This window comes from Leopardus geoffroyi, chromosome D3 (assembly GCF_018350155.1).
Source record: "Leopardus geoffroyi isolate Oge1 chromosome D3, O.geoffroyi_Oge1_pat1.0, whole genome shotgun sequence".
NCBI classification, from domain to species: domain Eukaryota; kingdom Metazoa; phylum Chordata; class Mammalia; order Carnivora; family Felidae; genus Leopardus; species Leopardus geoffroyi.
In genome coordinates this window covers 26,186,782-26,196,726 of record NC_059339.1, presented here as the reverse complement: position 1 = coordinate 26,196,726, position 9,945 = coordinate 26,186,782, and positions in this window count along the sequence as shown.

The following is a 9,945-nucleotide window of genomic DNA, read 5'->3' as shown; positions in this document are numbered from 1 at the left end:
CCTGCAGTGTGTGGAGGCAGCTGGCCCACCAAGGATGCTGACGCCAGGTCCCGGGGCCCCTCCCTGGAGGGAACCAATGCCTCTCGGGTTGCAGCTGCAGAAAGAGGGAGGAGACTCGGGGGACAGGATGGTGAGCTGTGGAGGCAGTGGTTTGGACATCCACTCGGTGAGTCATACCCCCGGCAGCTTTTTTCAAGAGTTGCAAATTCCAGTAATAGCAGATCAGGGACATCTCTCGAGGGACTCCGGGCCAATCGAAGGTGCCTCCTGCCTCATCTTGGCAGTTCTGAGCCTGCATCTGAAAGGCTTATCTTCAAAACCAGATCCTGAAGTGTTCCCTTGCTTTGATCTCTGGGCTTCCTGCAGCCCAGCCCGGAGGCGATTCTGCCCTGAACGTGAAAGGGTCGGATGATAGCCATTGTTGGTAGACACCAGGCCCGATTGTGGCCCCTAGTCCAAGCAGGGATGCGATTTTCTTTTTCCACGTCCTGGTGGGTGAAGCCGGTATCTTCCTTTCGCCCCTCCAGGTCTGCTCTCTGGCTTTCTCCTCCCAGTTCACTGCCTCTAGCGAGGCTGACCTGTGTGGTCCCCACCAATGGGCTCCCTCCCCTCTGGCGTCCAGTTGGGTATGGCCCATGGGGAGCCCCAGCAAGAGATCGAAAGGCAGGGGGAGAGTGAGGTCGCAGCTTCCTCTTTTATGAGGTCCCCTAGGCTGACTGTGTCCCTTATGAGAAGACAGCAGACCTCTCTAAACAAATACCTCTACCTCCAGAATCTGAGAACCCTTCTCTCCCTTGTCCCTTCAGGCCTAAGTGAGCAACAGCGCCCCCTGTCAGTAGTCCGAGGTACTGCACCATCCTTGAGATTGCCTTAAACTGAGCCCAACCTCTTTATTAAAACCCTCTCAAATGATCCCCTGCCTGCCTTCGGGGCACCTGAGTGCTACTAACCCCTTAGGTGAAAGCCAGCCTTGCCTGCCTGTCTCCTCCCCTGATGTTGCTGCCATCCCCACCTACCCCAACTGACACGGGGCTCGTCGACAGCAAAGACTTGTTCAAGAGCCCTTGCAAGTGTCAAGCAGGACCCATGGCGGGCCGCTTAGAACAAAACTTGAGCTCCTTCCCGTGGCTGAAGAGGCCTGAGCCTGCTCTCCAAACTCGTCCCCCCACCCCATGCTCCCTCTTCTCTGCCCCAGTCACGTGGGCTTCTTAGCACCTTCGAAATGTGCCAAGCTTGTTCCTTCCCTTTGCATTCACCCTTCCTTCTTTCCCTCCACCTGCTACCAGGTCTTGGGGGCGGTGGTGGCACAGGGCAGGGGTGGATTCTCAGAGTTGTCAAGTTTAATCTAACTCCTGCAAGTTCCCTGAGGCAGACATTCATTTTACTTTTATTTTTTATTTATTTTATCTTTCGGCATCATTGTGTTCTGGGAGTGCCTACAGAACATGTCAGGTAACATAAACAAGGCAAGGGGCCAAGGCTAATAAAAACCATTCAGCCCTCTTGGTCTGGCTTTTGTTTTCCCACTTTTGACAGAGACACGGAAGCAGAGAAAGATTTCTTCACTTTTTTATACACACACACAGAGAATAATTTCTTCACTTTTTTATACACACACACACACACACACACAGAGAAAAATTTCTTCACTTTTTTATACACACACACACACACACAGAGAAAAATTTCTTCACTTTTTTATACACACACACAGAGAATAATTTCTTCACTTTTTTATACACACACACACACACACACACGGTGCAGAGTCAATGATGGTGGCAAGTGACAGTTGTCCTTGGTGTTGGGGAACAATAGGGAGTGGGAGGAGACTAGAGCAAACCACCTGCCAGCCAGTTTGCTGTTTTGCAGTCATCTGGCCCCCGTGGTGACCAGACGTTGCCATTTTTCAAGAGAAGCTGGGAAACCAGAATTTTACGTACTGTCTCCTAATTTTTAAATGTGGGCAATTTTAAAACCCACGAAGTTCCACGCCGAACACATTTTTGTGCCGGATTTTCTGCATGGGCTGCCAGCACTCAACCATTTCCATATACGCAATGAGTATAGCACATAGTACATGTTCCACAATTAGGCGTTCGATAAATGAATTGTCTTCCCAGTTGGCTTTGCAGAGTTTAGAACTAGTTGACGAGCAGTACAACTTCCCTCCATGGGGAAGTTGAAAAGGTGAAAAGGTAGAAAAGGTGGGTTCAGAAGGGAGGAAGTTTCTCCATATCCTGGAACTTCAGGATATGGCTGCTCTCGGGCTAGGATGCAACCTACATGAAATTTCATGAAGATTACGTTTCTATACCACTTGGTCTGGGGCTGATGTGGCTTAGCGTTCGTTGATAGGGTCATGCCCACCTTGTAGTCCCCATCCATTCTGATGATTCTCACCATGGTGTACTGGTTGCTAAACAATCTAGGTGCAAAAAATAGAAGCCTAGGGCTGCCTAGATGGCTCAGTTCGTTGAGCATCCAACTCTTGGTTTTGGCACAGGTCATGTTCTCATGGTCGTGGGACTGAGCCCCACGTCAGGCTCTGCACTGGCCATGGAGTCTGCTTGAGATTCTCTCTCTCCCTCTGCCCCCCTCCCCTGCTCGTTCTCTCTCTCTCTCTCACTCTCTCTCTTTCTCTCAAATAAAATAAAATAAAATAAAAAAAGGAAACATATAATGATCATAATCTCTTACCGCCAAGAAAGGCTCTTAGAGTTGGGACAGGAAGCATGCTGTCACGACATGAACTAATTCATTTAGTGGTTGCATTCTATTCCAGGTTTTGTAGAGGGCTGATTCTTATGTAGAGGGCTGGCCTTATGAACCTGGCCATGCTTCTTATGTCTGTCTTCCCATCTCGGAGAATTCTCGGTTCTCACACCTACCTACCTTCCACGCCCAGCCAAAGCTATTCCAAAGCTTCCAGAGAACATGGAATGAATGGAGTACTCCAGAGGTAGGTAATGAGCCAGATCCAATGCCAGGTGACCCAGTGGCAGGCAGTGGCAGAAACAGGTGATGGTTTGGGGAAGAAGTTTTAATTAATTCACTTACTCCACTCTACAGAGCAAGCTCTCCCCAGGCTTCACAAGCAGCAGGCTCAAGCCTGGTTCTAGCTATTTGCACGATAAGCAGGAAGTTCACCGTCTGTTCAAAGGCTAAATAGGTGTTAGCTCGGCCCTTTATTGGATCAGCTCAAGGTGATTTAGATTTGTTCCGAAACACATTCAACATTTGATAACATGCAAGGGTGGTTCTGCTTTCTGGACAGATAGAATCACTCATTGTATTTTCTAACCAAGCAAAGTGCACCATCCAGTGTGATAAATCTATTTCAATCTATAAACTCATTCCCTACAATTTCTGATGCAGGCTTATCCTGATATTTACCAGAGCAAAGCTTCCCAACTTTTATTTGCCCTACAGGGGCTACTGGGAGCCTCACAGTTAGTTGGAACACAGTTGAAACAGCTGTGTTCTTGCAAATCTTCAAATAGCTCAAGTCATGTTGGAAACCCACAACCCAAACTTTCAAAGCCAAAGTTCATCTTACCTGATCAAATTGCCTTTTCTTTTTTTTTAATAATTTTTAAAATTTTTTTTTTCAACGTTTATTTTTTTGGGGACAGAGAGAGACAGAGCATGAACGGGGGAGGGGCAGAGAGAGAGAGAGGGAGACACAGAATCAGAAGCAGGCTCCAGGCTCTGAGCCATCAGCTCAAAGCCTGACCCAGAGCCTGACGCGGGGCTCGAACTCACGGACCGCGAGATCGTGACCTGGCTGAAGTCGGACGCTTAACCGACTGCGCCACCCAGGCGCCCCTATAATTTTTTTAATGTTTATTTATTCTTGAGAGAAAAACAGACAGAGACAGAGTGTGAGCAGGGGAGGGTCAGAGAGAGAGGGAGACAGAATCTGAAGCAAGCTCCAGGCTCTGAGCTGTCAGTACAGAACCCGACGCGGGGCTCAAACTCACAAACTGCGAGATCGTGACCTGAACTGAAGTTGGACACTTAACCAACTGAGCCACCCAGGTGCCCCTCAAATTGCCTTTTCTAATGTATAAATGTGTCATAATTCAGACATTCATAGAGAATAATAGCACACACATTTATGTGCCTGCCACCCACCTTCAGCTAATCTTAACATTTTGCTTTTTTCCTTTTATCTTTATAAAGGAATAAAATATCACAATGTGCCCCTCCCTAATTCCATTCCCCTCCCCTCTTGCCTCCTTCCCCCAAAATAACCACTACCCTGAATTTGTATTAATCATTGCCACACAAGACTTCAGTATCAATACATTTATTAACACACGTTAATGTATATATTTCCCCCAAATATATATGTATATATGCATGCATATGGAATATAGTTCTATATTATATATATATATATATATATATATATATGTATACACACACACACACACACACACAATATTCCCTCAACGGTATACCGTATTATTTGCACGAGTTCACACTTTATGTTATGTTTCACATGCCAATCTGCAGTTTGCTTTTCCAGCTCAATATTGTATCTTGGAGATTCATCCACGTTGATACATTTAGCTCTGCCTCATACCGTAACTGCTGTCACATTTTGCTTTGTTCGAATTTTTGTCTGCATTTTCCTCTTGAATGTTTGTCGCCTCCAATTTTGCACATGTCCCAATGTGCCTTCTTTTCCCACTCTGAAAACGTCTCTAGGGCAAAGGCTTATAGACTTACCTGCCTGCCACCCACTATCAGAAATGGATTTTACAGAGGCAGCTGTGCAGCACACACATGCACACAAACATACAGTATAAGACACTGTCAGAAATACTCTCATAGGGGTGCCTGGCTGGCTCAGTTTGGTGAGGCATGTGATTCTTGTTCTCAGGGTCATGAGTTTGAGCCCCACACTGGGCACAGAGTTTACTTGGGAAAAAAAAAAACAACACATAAGAAATAAACTTAAGAGACACCTGGGTGGCTCAGTCAGTTAAGCATCTGACTCTTGATTTCGGCTCAGGTCATGATCTCACAGTTCATGAGTTCAAGCCCCATGCTGGGCTCTGTGCTGACCGTGGAGGCTGCTTGGGATTCTCTCTCCCTCTCTCTCTTTCTGCTCCTCCCCAGCTCGTGCATGCATGTGTGTGCCCTCTCTCTCGCAAAAATAAACAAATCAACATTTTTTTAAATGAAACAAACTTCAAAAGAAAGAAATACTCTCATCATTTCTATTGTCATTCATTCTGTTTCATTGTCTTCAATCGTGGTCACGACTTACTTTATTCATTTTAGACCCGTCAATGAGACCCCCCAGTCTGAAAATCCGTGCCCTAGAACCCATGCCAGGAAGCTGGATGGCAGGGACGAGTGTGTGCGCTCACCTGTTGTGCTCATTTATACTTGCCCAGTGTGCAAGAGCACCTAGGACCCCACAGTCTCTCTGACACTTGGCATCAGTTGGCGTTTTAACATGTGCCAGCATGATGAATGCAAGATGGCATCCCCCGGGACTTACTCTGTATTCCCCTGATGAATGGGCATCACAGCACCTTGCCCTGGGTTTCTTGGCCATTTTGTTCCCTCTTGCACGCCTTGCCTGCTTGTACCTTTCGCTCAATTTTTATTAGGTAGCTTCATTTGATCTCCAGCCTTCTTGGCCCTTTGCTTTTCTATATAACCTTGGTGACCAATGTATCTTGTTGCACTGAAAACACTGGGATTTTCATTAAAAATTGCTTCAATTTTAAAGATCACTAGGGGAATCTGTCATCTTTATGATGTTGTCTCTTCACATCCATGAATTTTGCATACGTTGTCATTATTCACGATTTATTCTGGGCCCCTCAATATTTTTATTTCACTTTTTCCATCTTCCCCATTTTAGTTAAATTCTTTCCTGAGTTCTTTACAATTTTGTTGCTATTAGGAAGAGTTTTTTTCTGCACCTCTTTCAAATGCCTCGTATTTCTTTTTCTTGCCTTATTGCCTTGGCAGAAAATCCAATACAGTGTTGGATAGGAGTGGCAAGAGTGAACATCCTTGTCTTGGGTCTGATCTTTGAGGGAAAGCATTTAATCTCTAACCGTCAATATAATATCGGTTGCAAGTTTTTCATCAATGCTCTTTAAAAATATTTTTTTAATTTTTTAAGTCTGTTTATTTATTTTGGGAGACAGCAAGGATGAGTGGGGTAGGGTCAGAGAGAGGAGAAAGAATCCCAAGCAGGATCCACACTGACACAGCACAGAGCCCAATGTGGGGCTCAAACTCACAAACTGTGAGATCGTAACCTGAGCTGAAATCGAGAGTGGGATGCTTAGCCAACTGAGCTACCCAGGTGCTCCTCATAAATGGTCTTTATCAGACTGACAGAGTTCCCTTCTCTTCCTACTTTGCTGAGAGTCTTTCCTCACGAATGGATGTTAAGTTTTGTCAAATGCTTTTTCTGCACCTATTTTGTAGTATTTTACTTTAATTTGTTAATCTGATGAATTGTATCAAAAGATTTTTCTGGTGTTGAGCACTTGTTTGTTCCTGAAAAATAATTTTTAATGTAATCTTGAAATGTATTTTTAAAATCCATTTTTAAGACCGCCAACAACATACTAATATTTCCTTTTCGAAAGCTAAAGTGTTTCTGTATAGTATTTGCAAACACATAGCATTTTCCTAGAGAATGCATGAAAAATTGGTTATAATGATTGTCTCAAGGAAAGGGAACCGGGTGGTTGTGGGATAAGAGAGAGAGGTACTCCTACTAACCATTTATTTATTTGTTTGTTTATTTATTTATTTATTTAATTTATTTATTTATCCTTTTTGCATTTTGTTCCAGGGGCATTTAAATCCTTTTGAATCAAATCACAACATTCCAGAAAATGCTGGAGTTCCTTGTGTCCTCTGTGCCTAATGTTTTTTCCTTCTTGACCTCCTCCCGAAGTTACAACTCATGAATTTGGGGTGCTTCCTCTGCAGGATATTCTTCACATTTGCCAACATTGTAATGTTTTAAGTTTTAAAAAGGAGAACATGCTAGTGTATTCCTCTAGTGCTTTTCTCCTGCTTTTGTATAAATATATGTATATTTATATAAAGTAGAGTAATGTTTTATGTTGTGTGTATGTGTTATGTAGATGTAATCATACTGCAAGCATAATTCAGAATTTTTTTGCTTTATTATTTGTTGAGGAGCACTATATATATATATATATATATATATATATATATATATACATGTATATATGTATATATATACATGTATATATGTGTATATATACATGTATATACACACATGTATATATATGTGTATATATGTATGTGTGTATATGTATATGTATATATGTGTACATATATTTTTTTAAGATTTTATTTTTTTGAGGAATCTCTACACCCAACATGGGGCTCGAAACCACAGCCCCATGATCAAGAGTCACATGCTCTATGGGGTGCCTTTATGGCTCAGTCGGTGAAGCCACCAACTCGCTTTCCAAACAGGTCATGATCTCCCGGTTCATGAGTTCAAGCCCCGCATCAGGCTCCATGCTGGCAGTGTGTAGCCTGCTTAGGATTCTCTCTCTCCCCCCTCTCTCTCCCCCTACCCCACTTGTGCTCTCTTGCTCTCTCTCAAAATAAATAAATAAACTTAAAAAAAAAAAAGTGCTCTACCGACAGAGCCAGCCAGGCACCCCAGGAGCTTTACGTTGTTACATATACATCTAAGCTCCTCCTTTTAAACAGTTGTACAGGATTATATAATAGAAAACCATCACTACTTTGTAATCTATTCTAGAGTCTCTCCAGGATGGATATAGAGCAGTGAAATTGTTGGTTTTTAAGGTATACACATTTCTTGTTTCTTTGTTTGTTTGTTTGTTTGTTTGTTTGTTTGTTTTTAACAAATACTACTCAATTTCTCTCTAAAGGGACTATATTCGTTTCTTTAATGCACCAAGCAAGCATTTTCTTGAGTGAGCTCGAATGAGCAAGGCATGTTTTCTCTCTGGACCCCCAGTGACTCCATCTGCAGGAGGAGGGAGCTGGGTGGACTCCATGAGTGTATGAGATGGCATAATGATAGGTTGTGCAACCTCAGAGTGGGTCGGGAAGGACTGCCCTGAGGAGACAGCCGGAGGAGGAGGGCGCGGGCGGCAGCCAAGCTGGAGGCAGGCAATTTAGACTCACTTGGCCCTTATCGTGGCTCCTCCATTAGTGCAATGACAATTTATGTGGAGTTCTCATCCAAAAGCCCCCCCGGAAGGCCTGAATACCGTTTTTCTCTGGGAGAACTCCCCTCCCCTCCCCACATCCCAGTATCTCCTACAGGCAGAAATGGCAAGCAGGGTTAGCAAAATGTATAAATGGTAACACTACCATTGAACAAATAAATACTTTTAACAAATACGGAGCAATATAATTGCGCCAGTCACAGATAATTACAGGATTTATAGATGATATTAATTCGTAATGCGCTACAGATGGCGTGATCCAGGAATGGAACACACATTTACAAGTCTATGAAAAATGCTTTCCTTTTCAACCCTGTCGGGGTGATGCTCTGACTCAATGTATAAGCACCTTTGGAGAAGTCTTCGTTTGAGCAACTTCCTGAAAGTGAGATGGACCAAATTCCCTCCCCCTTTCTCTTCCCTACCCAGGTTCAACTACTCTGAGGCTGGCAGTGAAAAGAGACATCTTGTTTAATGTTTCTAAATCGGATGACTGTGTTGATTACCCACACGTTGAACAAATCTGGATGTATTTTATGGTTTCCCAATGTATGCATTCTGGTTATTTTAGTAGAATAAGAGAAGGGGAAAAAGGTTCTTCCTCCTTTGGAGTAAAGACAAGGGAAGAGATGACAGGGATGAAATGGATTCTAAGATGTGGTAGAAAAGGGTTCGGGGCCACAGCAGATGTGGATTCTGAGCCACAGTCGAGGTGGGCTCCGGGGAAGAGACAAGATGGACTCTGGGACATGGTAGAGGTGAGTTGTCAGGTCAGGGACCCAGTGGGTTCTGGGACAAGGATGAGAGAGATATGTTCTGGGACAGGGATGAGGTGCATTCTGGAACATGGTGGAGGTGGGTTGTTAGGTCAGGGATGAGAAGTGGGTTCCTGACGGGGACGAGGTGGATTCTGGGACATGGTAGATGTTGGTTCGGGACAAGGGTAAGGTGGATTCTGGGATGTGGTAACGGGAAGTTCTTAGGTCAGGGATCAGATGGGTTGTAGGACATGTGTGAGAGGTGGGTTCCGGGACAAGTACAAAGTGGATGCTGGGACCGCCACCAGGAGAATCTGGGTCAGGACCCGTGGACTGTGGGCCAGCCATCCCACTCCCGAGTTCCCAGAACCTACCCATGCATAGTCCCCCTGGAGCCCCGAACATGTCCCATGGCCTTTGTTAGCTCATCCGTCTCCCACAGGCCCGAGCTCAAACATCACTTCCTCATGGAGTCCTCCGCGGGGAACCTCCCCGCCATCACGTTGCCCTTTTGCTTCACATGCTCATTCTCCCTGTACTTTCTCTTCTGCTACTCTGCGGGCCAGGTAATGGTGCATTTACACCTGTGATTCCTTGGGTACCCTTGACTCCTGGCCAGACTGTGACTTCTCACGGGCAGGCGCCGCGTGTGCCCCGCTCCCCACGGAGCACAGGGCCAGGCACAGAGAGGCTGCCCAACAGTCGCTTGCATCGAACGAAGGAGTCTTCCATGACACTAGGGATCCTGTGTGATTTACGGTTTCTTTCCAAGTGCCTGAGCGGCCTTCTAAGTGCGCGGCGAATCAACAAATAAAGGAAAGAAGGGTGTCGGGCGAGAGGAAGTGAGGGAGGAAAGAAGAGGGAGGGAAAGTGAAAGAGACTGTAAGGAGGAAGTGTAGGAGGGGAAGCCGGGGCAGGGACGGAGCCCGGGGGAGGGGGAACAGATTGGGGCACAGAGG